The 14855-nt window shown below is 51.5% G+C and overlaps 1 long non-coding RNA gene across 1 annotated transcript in view; it reads left to right on the plus strand.

Moving 5' to 3' along the window:
- Positions 1 to 8032, plus strand: part of LOC146816498 (uncharacterized) — a 69602-nt gene extending 61570 nt beyond the window's left edge. Inside the window, exons 2-3 of the long non-coding RNA XR_014962451.1 lie at positions 6471 to 6851; positions 7562 to 8032. This is a non-coding gene — a long non-coding RNA (uncharacterized LOC146816498). The remainder of the gene's footprint in view (positions 1 to 6470; positions 6852 to 7561) is intronic.
- The last annotated feature ends 6823 nt before the right edge of the window (positions 8033 to 14855 follow it).

A 14855-nucleotide genomic window follows, 5' to 3' on the forward strand; every position in this document is an offset into this window, starting at 1 on the left:
CTGAAAGCACAATATGTGTGATGTTGTGCAGGTGTAGCAGAATCATTACACTAATAATAACTATGCATATCACACCCAGTACAATCGTGATGTTTCCTTGATTTTTAATAAAAGCTGTATATTGCAATGCAACTTACTGGTGCTAATTTTATCACACTCAAAGAGTGAAAGCTTGAGCAAGCTACTTATGTCCTGAACAGACAGATAGGGGTTGCAGCAGGCACATACCCCAGTGAGCTATCTTGTTTAAAAAAGGATCTTTGACCTGGGGTATTACACTTCGATCTCTATGCCAAATGCAAGAACACCATAAGAAATGTACTAGTATGCAAATCTGTGCTCTGCAAAAGAAATGACCCATCGCATCAACTTTACAGACCTTGTAACCAAACATTTGACGGTTACTCACCGATCCTTGCAGTGCACCCCTTTAACCCATTGATCTCTTCTTACTAAAAACTATTTGTCAAACAGATACTGCTGTTGAGGTAGCACAGCGAGTTATTGTTCCTAGTGTGGAAATCTGTAGACCGATTGGAACGGTAAAGCAACACCCGACCAAGCACATAGATTGCAGGACACAGAAAATCAAGTGGCATTTAACTCGGCATTTGAGGTACTGCAAAATGGAAGAATTTATTTTAAAGATAACATACATAAAATAAAATTAAAGGCACAGTTTGAAAGACCCTTCCCCAATGTTGCACGGTCTCAAAGGCCAGATGAAAAATGTGAGTGGGATATAATGATGCCAACTGTTTGATATAATCATTTCTGTAGTAAGGAGCCAGCTGGGTCTTGAGAGGGAACCTAGGGACAGTTTGGCGCAGTGCATCTGGGAAGGGTACAATCTGTTACACCCGGCTCTGAGGGAGAGGGAACGAATAACGGACAAGGGCAAGTCAGAGAATAGGCCAAAGTCCCTTCAAAAGTACAAGAAGTATAGATTAAGAAAGTATAGTCCTTTAGGTACCAGAAACCCCGCGCTGGCTGGCACGTGGTGGAGCGGGAGGATTTACCCTGCACCAAACCACATGTGCCCTCTGTCTGCTAAAACGTACCTAGTTGAGTCACCCGTTGGCCCCGTGATTCTGGCCTGGATGATTAGACTGTCATGGCATAGGGTTAACAACATGAAGCTGTAAACTTTTCCTGGCATAGCGTGCCACACCGTTCAGGCTCTTCGTCCTGTATCCCTCTATTAAAACAACTTGTGACATTGGACCCATCGCCAGCCCTCATACTGCCCTCGTCAACGGTTGATAGTTGCATCGGACATTCGGAAGAAAGAGCATGGGAACGATTCAACACGTTGTGGGGATCCAATCAGTGAGAACGCCATCCGGCCCTTCATGGCGACCCCCAGAGGTGCTGCACCGTTGGCTCCCCTACTCAGTTCAACACTGACCCATACCACAAACCCAGGCAAGTGTGCTGAGGGATTGTCTCTGTGCGTGGCGGCCAAGGGAGGGGTAAGCTTGTGCTTGGTAATAACACAGTGACTGGTAAGGAAGATGGGGGTATCCAAATAAAATTAGGGTCTAAAGATATAAAGCCTTCGCAATTAGTGTGTTTTACCTAGCGCTTCAGACCGAAATCCGCTATCTCTGCACTGTGCCCATTACATCACCCCCATGAGAATGAAATGCTTAGTGGACGGCAAACTCTCTGATAGGATGGCCTAAAATAGCTGCCCCCGTGTGATTCCCATCTGCCCAATCTACCTCTCAGGGATTGCGGGTTACTCTACAGTGTTCTGCCCACCTCTTACCAGGCTGCTTAATTGCTGACAGAGTGGCTAATGACATAGATGGAGACATCTAATTGTCAAAGAATCATTCCCTCGCACCACACCTTACGAGTCTTCTGGGAAAAGTGTGCCACCGACTGGAATTTGTGGCTTCAGTCATTGGCTCGAGATACGTACTACAAAAGTAACACTACCCCAACAAGTCAGACTTATTGGGTGATAGTTGCATGAGTAAATATGCAACAACCAAGGCTCCGCAAGCTGAAAATTGGTGCTTAGCTTAGCGTGGGGCCGACTGGTAATCTGCAGCTTCTGTCATTGACCAGAGCTGCCTACCAAAAAGCAACACTACACCTGCCAGCCCGACTCAATCGGTGATAATTGCCTAAGTAAACAACCACTATGGCTCAGTTCTAAGAATAGTGGACAGGACTGAGTTCTGAAATGATGAGGCTGCGCAAGCTCATGATCAGTCACTTCGAAGTTGCATCACTGGCATAACGGTCACGAAGATACAACCTACTCGCCGCGGTACTCCAGTTTGCGCCCCTCAATGTGAGCCACCCTCGACGCACATAGCTAACCGCCACCACGCCATCTGCTGCTACTCTTCTAACCTTCCTCCTTGGAGTGGTTGTACTGAAGAACCCGTCCAGCAATTATTCACCGGACATTCTAGAGTTGAAATCCAAGTAACGATCGGACCTGTTGAGAAACCAGTAGAGCAGTGCCACCAGGTGGCCTGACACTGTAAGCCATAGGGGGAATACAATCACTTCCTTTACAACTAAAGACGCAGGATAAACTCACACGGACCGACAACCTACCCCTGAATTCTATGGAGCACTAATGCCTGCTGACCGGCCATAGCGTCGTGCCACTGAAGAAGACACCCTGGGAAATCGATTCAGGACGCAATAATGCCGCCGTTCGAGCTACTTCATACCCATGACAAGCTGCAGCGGCGTGGCACCCACTGAGGCCCGGTTCACACTGCCTGGTAATGTAGCCACATAATACCACAAATGCAAATCTGCCTTTTACCTCAGAACTGCCAGCAGAAATCCCCTTAGGATCCAAGCAAAAAAAAACATACAAACTCGAGCCACTGAAACTTCCACTTTTAAAAGTGTAAAGCTTTCTGCTAAACTACCCTTTCCTCCCTTCCCCTTCACTTTTTCCACTACCCATAACTGCCCTGCTGGCTGAGCCAATTTGTTAACGGCGGGTAGGTATAGCTGAATTCTAAGGAGTACTAATGCCTGCTGACCGGAGAGAACAACTCCACGAAAGCCGACACCAGCCGCCAAGGGGTCCAGAATGGGCGAAGTCAAAACCAGCTTATCTAGGGGCTTAAAACTTAAGGGGCAATGGTCACCGCCCAAATCCAATAATCCTTCCCTTTGTTCGCATTGCAAATGGAAACAGCCGAAACATAGGGGGCGTCGCAACGCTCGCAACAAAGCAAATGGCCCCCAAGGAACGCGGCTGAAGTCCCACTGGTTCAGGCGGAATATAAGAGTCTCGTAAAGACCACGAGCCACTCCAGTTGGGACACACACCCACAGTCCCTGACTTATCACGCCAATGCTTTAACCATTAGGGCTGTACAGGAATAGGGCATTGCAGGGCAGCATTGCTCCATTTCCGCCCCGAACCTTACTTGGTGCCCACTTTGTCCGCATGACGTGAGACAATTCTAATTGATGTGCAAAAAGCTCCTCACATAGGAATAGCAACAAAACACACAGGAGGGGCAGCTAAACAGACGAACAAAGCTGCTAGCAACGCAACAGAGAAGACTGTTACAGCCATGTCTATACAAAAGACCAAACAACCATATTGCACACAGGTAAACAGAATAGACACACAACAGCAGCCAACCAAAACCAAACAGGACATCCAAGGACAAGGTAAAGACAACAAACGGTATGTAAGTGAGTCCTGGCCCCCTCCCGGCATCATACAAACACTTGGCGCCTTAGCACACTACCCTTACCGCTCAGCATACCTCTCGCTCCCCACCGGCCTGCCCCCCGATCCACGCCAGGAGGCCGTGCCCAACCCGGCTGCTCCCACGCCACACAGCCAGGCCAGGGAGGTTTGGGGACACCAACGAGTCGAGGGCCCAGATCCCCGCGAGCATGACCCAGCAAGGCACTCACGGGCTCAAGAAAACCCGCCGCCAGACCAGGCCGAAGCAAACGGCGTCAGGGCAGAGGGAAAAGAGGGCGACCAGTGGGCGGGAGAGGTATATGTACCTCTCCCCCCCACCCCCTTCTGCCCGGAAGTGACGTGGGCATGGGGGACACACGAGGGTCCCAAACACTGGGAGGCTGACTCGTCGTGTGCCATCCTGTGGCACTAAGGGGGGCCCCCCTTTAGGAGGGCCCCCTGCGTGGGCCCGGGGCAGCTCTGCAATATCCGTGTGTCAGTTTTGTGTGTAATTGCGCTTCCAGTGAGGCTAATTCTCCTCAGCTCTGCCTGTCCCGCCCCCTGGAGCGCGCGCACTCCGAAAGCCGTGAAGGTGCTGCGTCAGCGTCCTCCAGGCATGCTCGGATGTTCCAGAGGCCTCACATCTCCTCGAAACAAAGGCTCCGCGCTTGATTAGCTCTGTGCTGGCTCTGGTGCACCCCCTCCCCCCACCCCTTGCCTAATTATCCTATTTCTGACAAGGCATTCACTCTGCCTTTTAAAGGTAATTCAAGTTGTTGCTTTGGGAATTGGTTCGCTTCTTCTATTGCACTCTCCCTTTCAAACAGGCTCTGCGACTGCCTTCAACTCCGTGAATAAATCGGGTTTTTCATTTTTTCAGCTTACCGGACTCGTTTAATTTCCCTTGGGTTTTTGCCATTTTGCCCTTGTCCCAACAGGTGTACTATTATTTTTTGTTTGAATCTGTTTATTAGTTTTTCACTTTACAATACAATAATAGTGCAGATAACAAGTAGGATAATTCACAATTACAGGAGTAATGTCACATAATCGACAGGGGGTGCTGTCATGAACACTATTATAATGGCTCCAGCCTACAACGAAGTGTAGGGAGCTGCTCGGGCAGTGAAGCTCGTCCCACAATGTGTCAGCTCTGCAGGGGCCCTTGGGAGGGGAAGTGATCTGAGGTCTACATTGCTAACATGCAAACAAAACCCTGGCACTCAGATGACTCAAAACCTTGTGCCTTAACTTGTAAATATGATAATATGTGTATCGAATTAATGTATATCATAGACAGCATCCAATTTTAGCATTGAGACAATTTTCACAGGCTATCTCAAACACTATATCAGGCTGTTCTTCGGCCCTATGTCCCAATGCACTGCTTTGTTAATATGAAGAATATTTTACGAAGGAATATTTTGCCCACAAATATATTTTTTAATATATCAGGGACTGTGTTCCAGCCATACCCAAAATGGTAGTGGAAGAGGGAGGCTGCCATTCTGAGCTGGCATCTGCTGAGCTACTGTCCTCTGATGTCAGATCCTCTCAGCACAGTCCTCTTACCTTCCTACTCACACATTCAGCCAGATTCCAGGCGCTACAGATAAAACACTATCAGGCACATGCATCAAACCTTTTTGCGATCGCAAACGGTGCGAATCGCAAAAATTGGCCGTTTGCGATCGCAAAGACAGTGTAGAAATGCATCAACTGTATATTTACGAAAAACCAACTTTTCGCAAATATAAGGAATCGCAAAACATTCTGCGATTCAAATAGCGAATCGGTATTAGCGTCTCCCAAATAGGGAATCGCAAACAAAGAATCGCTAAATGGATGCATGAAAAATCGCAAATAGCGATTCCCATGAAAATCGCAATTTTGCGATAGCTAAATAAGAAGGATCACAACCAGGTGGTAATCATGAGTGTAAATCAGAGACAGGTGAAAACCAACTGAAACCCATTTAAACACAGCCAGAATGAGCCAGCACTGTTCACAATGGCAGGGATTTACCTGATGGCGAGGAGGATGAGGCTGCAGGCTGCCGCACAGAGACGGAGGCGAATAAATGAGCGCATCTTCAGAGTCCGCATAACCTTGCTAGGCCAGCAAGAGGATGAGATATACGATAAGTATAGGCTCAATGCAGCAATGATCCATGACCTAATCAATGAATTGGACCCCATTATGCAACGACAGACACGTAGGACCAATGCCATTCCAACGCATGTGCAGGTCCTATGTTGCCTACACCTCCTGGCGTCAGGCAGTTTTCAGGGGGTCATTGCTGTAGCGGGAGGTGTGTCACAAAGCGCACTTTCAAGAATATTGAAAGCATTCCTTGATGCCATGATGGCCGTGCTCGGGTCTCACATCAAGTTCCCTACCACCGCGCTTGACCTTGCAAAAACCAAACAGGAGTTCTACCAGATAGCTCGTTTCCCACATGTTTTGGGTTGTATTGATTGCACCCACGTGGCAATATGTCCCCCTGCAACACAGGAATATTTATATAGAAATAGGAAAGGTTACCATTCCCTCAATATTCAGGTTGTTTGCAATGCCAAAAACATAATCACTGACATTGTTGCGCAATTTCCAGGGAGTGCACATGACTCTTATATCTTCAGGCAAAGTGGCATACACACCCGTCTTGTCAGGGGAGAATTTGGAGAGGGACATCTGCTTGGTAAATATGTGTAATAGTTTATCACTGTCATTGTACGTATGTCAATGTCAAGCTGCCACTGACTCTTTGCTCCATTACATGTAGGTGACAGCGCATACGCCCTGCGTAATTACCTCATGACGCCTTACCTCAATCCCACAACTGCCAATCAACAGAGGTACAATGCAGCACATATTTCGACAAGGAACATCATAGAGCGCACATTTGGGCTGCTGAAGAGCCGATTCAGATGTCTACATAAGACCGGTGGAGCACTGAAGTACAACCCTGAACAATGCTGCAAGATAGTAGCAGCAAGTGCCATGCTGCACAATATAGCGACAAAGAGAGGAATGGAAATCGAGGTGTCTGACAGGGAATCGGAGGATGGGAACCAGCAAGTGCCACACCACCATGCAGCACAAGGGGCAAGCGCAGCAGAAGGGCGTAGGAGAAGATTTGACATCACACAAAATTATTTCTGAGGTGAGTAATGATGACACAGAAACTGAATATTGCTATCAAAGTATTCTTTAATTAAATAAAAATGTCATGAGTGTTCAAGCACACTTGTAATCTGACCAGTGCAATGGACATAAGTGGTTTGCAAATGTAAATTTACTTGTCAGTCAGTGAAAAGTCAAATCCAAATAAATGGTTACGTCACCATAGTGGAATGTACTTGTACATGCCAGTCTAGCGCTTTTTCCCACGAACACCCAGACGCCTGTCAGACCCAGCATTGTCATCCGTAATGTTGGAAGCGGCGGGGTACTGCTGCGTGTGTTGCGTCTTCCTGCAGTGCGGACTGGAATTGCCAAACTACTTAGGCTTGAGCCACCCTCACTACCCCCTTCCGGCGTGGACATGTTTGCCGCAATTGTGGAGGCATTAAGCAATTCAACTGCATTGGTCACCTGGTCCAGTGCTTTAGCCACATCCCCGCTCCAATGGCACATTTCAGTTTGCATGGTCACAGACCTACGTGCCAGCAGTGCAGTTGTCATGGCCAACCTATTGTTTGATTTAGCAAACATTTTCAGGTGCAGCATTAGTTGACGATGCTGTCTCTTCTGGGATACATTTCCCTCATGCATCACCTTGCTCAGTTGCTGCACACTTTCAGACAGTACTGCTATGTTGCTAGCCATCTTGCCAATTTGTAATTGTACTAAACGTGTGTTTTTTGTCTGCAGGCGCTGCATACGGAGCATCTGTCCCTCAAGACCACCCCAGACATCACTTGGTTGCTCCTCCTGCTGTGTCCTGAGTGCTCTTCCTCTCCTACGCCGGACTCTGTGATTGGTTCTGGGGACTTGTGGTTGTGGTTGTGGGATGGAAGTTGTCTGGCCATGGCTGCCACCTGGTGTTGCATCAGCCTCATCATCACACTCCATGGTGACTAGGGATGGAACAGTAGCCCTGCGTGACTTTGTTGGACGTGAGGGATTTATTTGCACCACGGGTGTGTCCATCTGTTCACCTGCGCTGGTGTCCTGCATGTCTGGGGAATCGCTATCCACAGCTTCTACACGTTGAGCATCTGTGAGGTGAAACAGTGCAAAACTGCATTATTTAATGTCTGTGATAAAAATTTCACAGTAATACATTTTTGCCTTTGTTAATGAATTTATACTCTATTAAACTTTTTTGGGTTGTTACTCTGAGATTTGACATTGTAACTGCTTGACCTGACTACATCTCCCATAATGCCCCTCACCTACTGAATACATTGTGTAGTGGATGTTCAAAGTCTGCACTTGGGCTGTACTGTGGTCATGTTCTACCTTTACATTTTAAACAAATGGTAACATACATTCATCTTACCTTCAGATGTGTTTGCTGCTCCGGACGTGTCCAGCTGGGTCACACCAACAACAGCTTCTGGCTGGATGGTGGATTCAACCAAGTCCTCCATGGGAGTGTTCCCAGTGTCTGTTGGTGTTCCCCCTCCTGTCTTCTTTGCCTCCTTGAGCCGGTCAGCAATGCGCACCTTAGCCCGACTGCGCAAGTCGTACCATCGTTTTTTCAGTTCTTCAATGGTGCGGTGTGTCACCCCAATGGCATTGACCCTGTTTTGGATCCGGAGCCAGATTTTCCCTTTCTCCTGCTCTGCCACTTTTAATGATGCCTTTCCAAACAGCTTATCATGGCTGTGGACTACTCCCTCAATGAGGGTGTCAATTTCTTTTTCTGCAAATTTAATTTTGCGTTTCCTGCCTGTTTGGCTCTCCTCTGCTGTTTGTGAGGCTTCCATTTGTTTGAAAAAGTTGTTCTACTGTCTCTGTCACACTCCTGTTCAGCTCCCAGAGCCAGCTCCCTCCTCTCCCTGAGACTGTGCACTGGAAATGAGGCTGGAGCTGCTCACTTCCTGGTTGTGATGTCATCAGGATGCATCAAAAAGCGACTTCGGGAGGGGAGGAGCCTAGCGCGCAACCAAGATGGCCGCGTAGGTGCGAGGCTCCCGAGGACCTCCGCAACCTCCTACATTTATCCTGTATTCATCCTGCCTCGGTTGAGGGGACTGTGTTGGTGAGCCTGAGCTGAGGTGGTACCTGTTTCCCGTTCTCAAATCGGACCTCGGGTGCCGGAGTGAGCACCGATTGAAGTTTGCGGCATTCTCCTCGCCGGACCCCGGATTTGCGCTGGGGGGTGACCTGGTGGCAAAGTGAACAACAACGGCGGGCTGGGCCTGGCGAGTCGCGTACCCCGCACTTTCGCTTTCACTTTCGCACCCCCTCGCCTTCTCTGCGAGTGAGATCGCGGAGCTCTTTGTGTTGGTGTGGCCTCGCTGGGGGACCCTGCCTGCCTGCCGGCTGTGACCCACCCCGCCGATCTGGGGTGGCCCCCCCGGAGCTCGTGGCCCCGATTGCCTGCCCTCTACGGCGTCGCTGGTGCGAGTGTGAGAACTGTGGCGATGGCCACGAAACAAGATGGAGATCGATCAAAGACCAAGTCGACCCGGCGTGGCGCCGTACATCAGGCCAACATCATGGACCGCTATACCCTCCAGAAGGGATCTCCTGGCGGACCACACAAGTCCTCTGAGGGCCCTTCTGCTGCCCCGGACTTGCCCACGGATCTGACTCTGCAAGACGTCATGGGCGCCATTGCCGAGATGAAGGCCTCGGTGGGCCAGCGGTTCGATACCCTGGCACATAAGATCGACGCGGTCCTCGTGGATGTTGGCCTGGTGAGGGCTGATCTCTCCAAGACCAACGACCGGGTTGATTCTCTGGCCCAAACCGCATCGGGCCTCACGACTGAGGTGGCGGCCCTACAAACGGAGGTGCGCCGACTTGGTCAGGCGAGTGCACTTATGGATCGGCGCCTTGAGGATTCCGAGAGTCGGGCCCGGAGGAACAACATCCGCATCATCGGGGTACCCGAGGGACGGAAGGAAGCGGCGGCGGATCTATTTGTGGAAGACCTGATCGCTACCCATCTCCAGCCTCGGGGACTGAGTAACTTTTTTGCCGTGGAGAGGGCCCACAGGGTTCCCGGGGGAAGGCCGAAGGTCGGAGCCCCTCCGCGACCTCTCATTGCCCGGATTTTTAACTTTCGGGACAGGGACGCGATCTTGCAAGCCTCCAGACTGCAAGGGCCGATTAAGCTGGAAAATATGGAGGTGAACTTTTACCCTGATTTTACCCAAGCGGTCCAAAAGCAGAGACTGAGCTTCCTGGGCGTCAAGCGCCGACTTCGGGACATGAACCTAAAATATGCCATGCTCTTCCCGGCCAAGCTGCGAGTGGAGGTGGATGGTCGCACGCACTTTTTTGATCGTCCCGAAGCGGCCGGGGACTGGCTGGACACTCTGTCTGGGGATCGTGATCGAGATGGCGGGGGGGCGGCGGGAGGAGACAGCCCACTGGATCGGGACTGAGGGGTTGATATTGGTCCTCACCCTGGACGACTATGATGCCACTTTCGACCAAGCTTCTGTCTTTGTTCTTTCCTCTCCCATGGAGGTTGTGTGGGGTCTGGAAGGGGTACTCTTTCCTCCTCTAGGGGGTCTAGCTAGTTTCATTATATAGGGGCGACAGGCACACTGCAAGTTGGGGGGGCTGTTCGGGCTCATGCAGGGGTGCAGGGAGGGGGGAGTTTTGTTGGGGCGGGTGGGTTGGGGTGGGGTGTTGTCCGTTTACACCACAAGGCAAATGTATCATTGTGTTATCTCTAAAGTGCTCTCTGGGGGACGAGTGATGGCTTCTGTTTATGATGGGGGGTAGGGGACTGAGTCTGTTGTCCTGAAATGTTAATGGACTGGGGGACAGGATAAAACGTGGTGTGGTCCTGCAGTTCTTGAAGCGAATTTCACCCGATATAGTTTTTCTGCAGGAGACACACCTCATTGGCAACTCCTTTCGTGCTATGAATCGACGGGGCTACCGCCTTGTGGCCCATTCGGGCTTCACGTCTGGTTCAAGGGGTGTGGGCATTATGGTTAAGAACTCGCTCCCGTTGGAGATTGATGAGGTGCTCCATGACGACAGGGGACGTTACACGGTTTTGGTGGGCAGAATGGAGGGCAGAGTGGTCATTTTTGTGTCAGTATATGTCCCGCCGGGGCTGCAGACGACCACCTTTGCGGACCTGGGGCGTCTCCTCCTTGGCCTTCCGGAGGGGATTCTAGTGGTGGGGGGGGATTTTAATGCTGTGGTTTCCGGAACTGTGGACCGTCACCCCCCTAGGGATCTCCCCCGGGCCCAGGCGTGGTTGCCCGGCCTCTTGGATACCTTGGGGCTGGTGGATTGTTGGCGTTTGAAACATCCCACGCAGCTACAGTACACCTTCCATTCCGGGGCTCATGGTAGTCTCTCACGGCTAGATTATGTCCTGGTTCCGGCGGCTCATGTGGGGAGGGTGGGAGAGGTGAGCCATTTGGCACGGGGTATCTCGGACCACTCCCCGCTCTTTTTGCGCTTTGATATTCTTCCGAGGGGAGAGGGCAGGGTGGTCCCGATTAATCCCTGGTACCTGCGTGACCCCACCATTCGCGCGGAGCTGGTTAAATCCCTTAAGCGCTACTTTGACGAGAATGTGGGGTCTGTGTTATCGGCGGTCTCACTATGGGAGGCGTTCAAGACGGTACTCCGGGGAGAGGCCCTGTCCCTTATTTCCCACTCCCGGAGGCGCGAGCAGGAGGAGGTGACCCGTGTTGAAGCTGAGATAACCGAGCTGGAGGGTGATCTAGAATGTGGGGTGACGGATGATAAATTACATGTTCTCCGACTCAAGCAAGCGGCCTATAAGGCCCTCGTCACGGAGGCGGCCAGCGGCCTCAGTAGAGAGCAACAGGGGAGACTGTATGATGTGGGTGATAAGGCTGGTAAATTGATTGCGTGGCTGGACAAAAAGGAGAGAGCGAGTCGAGTTGTCCCTTTGATTGAGAAACAGAATGGTGTGTGTGTCACTGAACCAGAAGAAATTGTTTCTTGCTTTGCAGACTATTTCCGTGGGGTGTATTCCCCGGTGTCCTCCCGCTCTGAAGAGGATTCCCATGCCCTGCTCAGAGATATCGCGCTGCCTTCCCTTTCGGAGGAGGACAGAGTGTCGTTGGACGCCGCTCCAACTTCTGAAGAAATTGCCCTCGCCATACGCTCGGTCGCTTCCGTCAAGGCCATGGGTCCTAATGGTCTTCCCATCGAGTTGTATAAACTGCGACCGGATACGCTGGCACCACATCTCCGTGCTATGTTCCTTGCGGCCCACTCGACGGGTTCCCTCCCACTAGACCAGCGTCTGGCTACAATTGTGGTTATCCACAAGGAGGGGAGGCCGCGGGACCGAGTCACATCCTATCGGCCCATTTCGCTATTGAATGCGGAGCCCAAAATTCTTGCCAAAGTGTTGGCCAATCGGCTGGTCGGCGTAGTGTGTGACCTGATTCACCAGGATCAGTCCGGCTTCATCCCCCATCGCAACACAGCGCTTAACCTGCGGCGTTTGCATGGGGTGCTCGCACGTGTCCCGTACATACGGGAGCCGGCCATCTTGCCGTCCTTGGACGCCACTATGGCGTTTGACACACTGGAATGGCCATATATTTGGGCGACGCTCGCGAAATTTGGGTTTGGCCCTGGGTTTATCAGTTGGGTTAAATTGTTGTACTCTGGCCCGCTGGCACAGGTGGTCGTGAACGGTAGAGTATCGGCTCCGTTCGAGCTGGGCAGAGGCACGCGGCAGGGCTGCCCGTTATCGCCGCTCCTTTTCGCGCTCGCCTTGGAGCCCCTGGCGGAGTGGCTGCGGTGGCATCCTTCTATCCGTGGTCTCCGCTGGACCCCCGAGTATGAGGACCGCGTATCCCTATACGCTGATGACATTCTCCTGTACCTGGCTTCCCCACGTAAATCACTGATAGTACTGGTTGATGTACTGCATTCATTTGGCCATAACTCCGGCCTTGTCATCAACTGGGCTAAATCGTGCGTGTATGTTCTCTCCGGGGAGGCTCCTATCCTTCCGCGGGGCTGTCCTATCAAGATCGCCCCGCGGGGATTTAGGTACCTGGGTGTCTTCATTACCATGGACGCGGAGGCCCGATATAGTCAGAACTTGCTTCCCCCCCTCCAGCGCCTGAAGGAGGATGTCGCACGTTGGAGGCGCTTGCCGCTCTCGCCGCTCGGCCGGGCAGCATTGTTTAAGATGATTTCGCTGCCGCGTTTCCTGTACGCTCTGCAGAACACAATGGACGTTGTCCCGGCGCGCTACTTTCGCGAAGTGGAGAGTTTGCAACGCCGCCTGTTCTGGGAAGGGAGACCGCGTATCGCCCTGGCGAAGCTGACGCTCCCGTGGTATGACGGGGGGATTGCCCTCCCGGATATCAAACGGTATTATTGGGCCTCTCAGCTGGCCGCGATTAATCACGGCCTGTACGGGCCCGCTCTAAACCCGGCCTTTGAAATGGATAAGATGTTACTGCCGGGTGGTGATTATAACCGAGCGCTTTACTCCAGCTCGCTCGACGCACGTCTGACGGGCCCCACGCGTGTCATGGTACGAGTGTGGCACGCGGCTAATGTAGCGATGGGGTGGAAAGATCGTTTGACCCGGGCGTCGCCACTATACGCATCTGAGCAGTTGGGCACCCTGTGGACTTCGAAGGGCTTCGAGAGGTGGGACATGATAGGCATCAGCAGGGTGGGTGATCTCTGGACTAGGGGGGGATTTAAAACGTTCGAGATGCTACAGACGGAATTCCAGTTGCAGGACAGGGAGTACTTTCGGTATATGCAGATCCGTCATGCGCTATGCTCCGTCTTCCCGGATGTTGCCTCCATCCCGGAGTATTCCCCTCTGGAGGACAGAGTGCTAGATGGACATGTACCGAAAAGCACGATTTCACTAATCTATAAAAAACGTATTAATGACCGTGCGGGATTGCTAACTAGCCTTCGTGAGGCATGGGTTGCCGATGGATTGGAGCTGGACGACGAGGACTGGGTCTCTGCGGTGGCCTCCCCGAAAGAGGTGGCCATACCGGCCCGCCTTCGCTTCGTCCAGCTCAAGATACTCCATAGGGTCTACGTCACGGGGCCAAGGCTATTGCGTATGGGCTATGCTGTGGACGGGCTGTGTAAGCGTGGGTGTGGTTATTTGGGGACCTTTCTTCATATTTTGTGGGAATGCCCGGAGGTGGAGCGATTCTGGCGTGGTGTGCATGAGGTCCTGCGGGTGGTTACGCGTGTGTCGCTGCTGCCTGAAGCGAGGAGATGCCTTCTGAATGTGTGGGAACCAACCGACTACTCGGCGCCACAGACGTGGTGGGTGACTCTGGGATACATGGTGGCCAAACGCGACATTGCCCAACTGTGGGGTTCCCAGAGGTCGCCGACTGTCTCGGCCTGGAAGGACAACATGGACTGGTGCATGTTTCGGGAAAAGGTGGTGTATGTTGCGAGAGGTAAGCCTGGGACATGGGTGAAAGTATGGGGCCCCTGGAACGCCTACCGCGGGGGAATCTGTACCCCGCCGTTATTGCCCGATCCGTCTCCGGCCCCGTCCCCTTAGCCGGTTTATCGCCCCGGTACCGGGCACTGAGTCCACCTAGTCCCTGTCCTGACCTTTTCCCCCCTTGATACTCCTATGGATTGGTAGGGTCCCCCTTCTAGGGGAGCACATGCTGCTGTTTCCGATTGTGGGTTGCCTTGTGGATTTGTTTCCTGTTCTTATTTATATCAAAAAGAAACCGTTATGTGGGGTCCGGATGGTGTGGCTATCAACGCTGCTAACTCCTGTGCATTTCCCTTTGCCGCAGCATGCGCGCTATTGTTTGTACCATATGCTCCTTCTGTTTGCTAGCGGCCGGCCTGAAGGTTGTAGGCCCATCTTTGTATATTTTTTTAATTTTGTAATAAACGGTTTCAAAAAAAAAAAAAAAAAAAAAAAAAAAAAATGCGACTTCGGTATTTGCGATTTCGCTAATTGCGAAATCGCTAATAGCGAGTTCGCAAATGCCGAAATCACAATTTAATTAGCGATTTTTAG

The sequence above is a fragment of the Triturus cristatus genome, chromosome 6 (genome assembly GCF_964204655.1).
Source record: "Triturus cristatus chromosome 6, aTriCri1.1, whole genome shotgun sequence".
In the NCBI taxonomy this organism is placed as follows: Eukaryota; Metazoa; Chordata; class Amphibia; order Caudata; family Salamandridae; genus Triturus; species Triturus cristatus.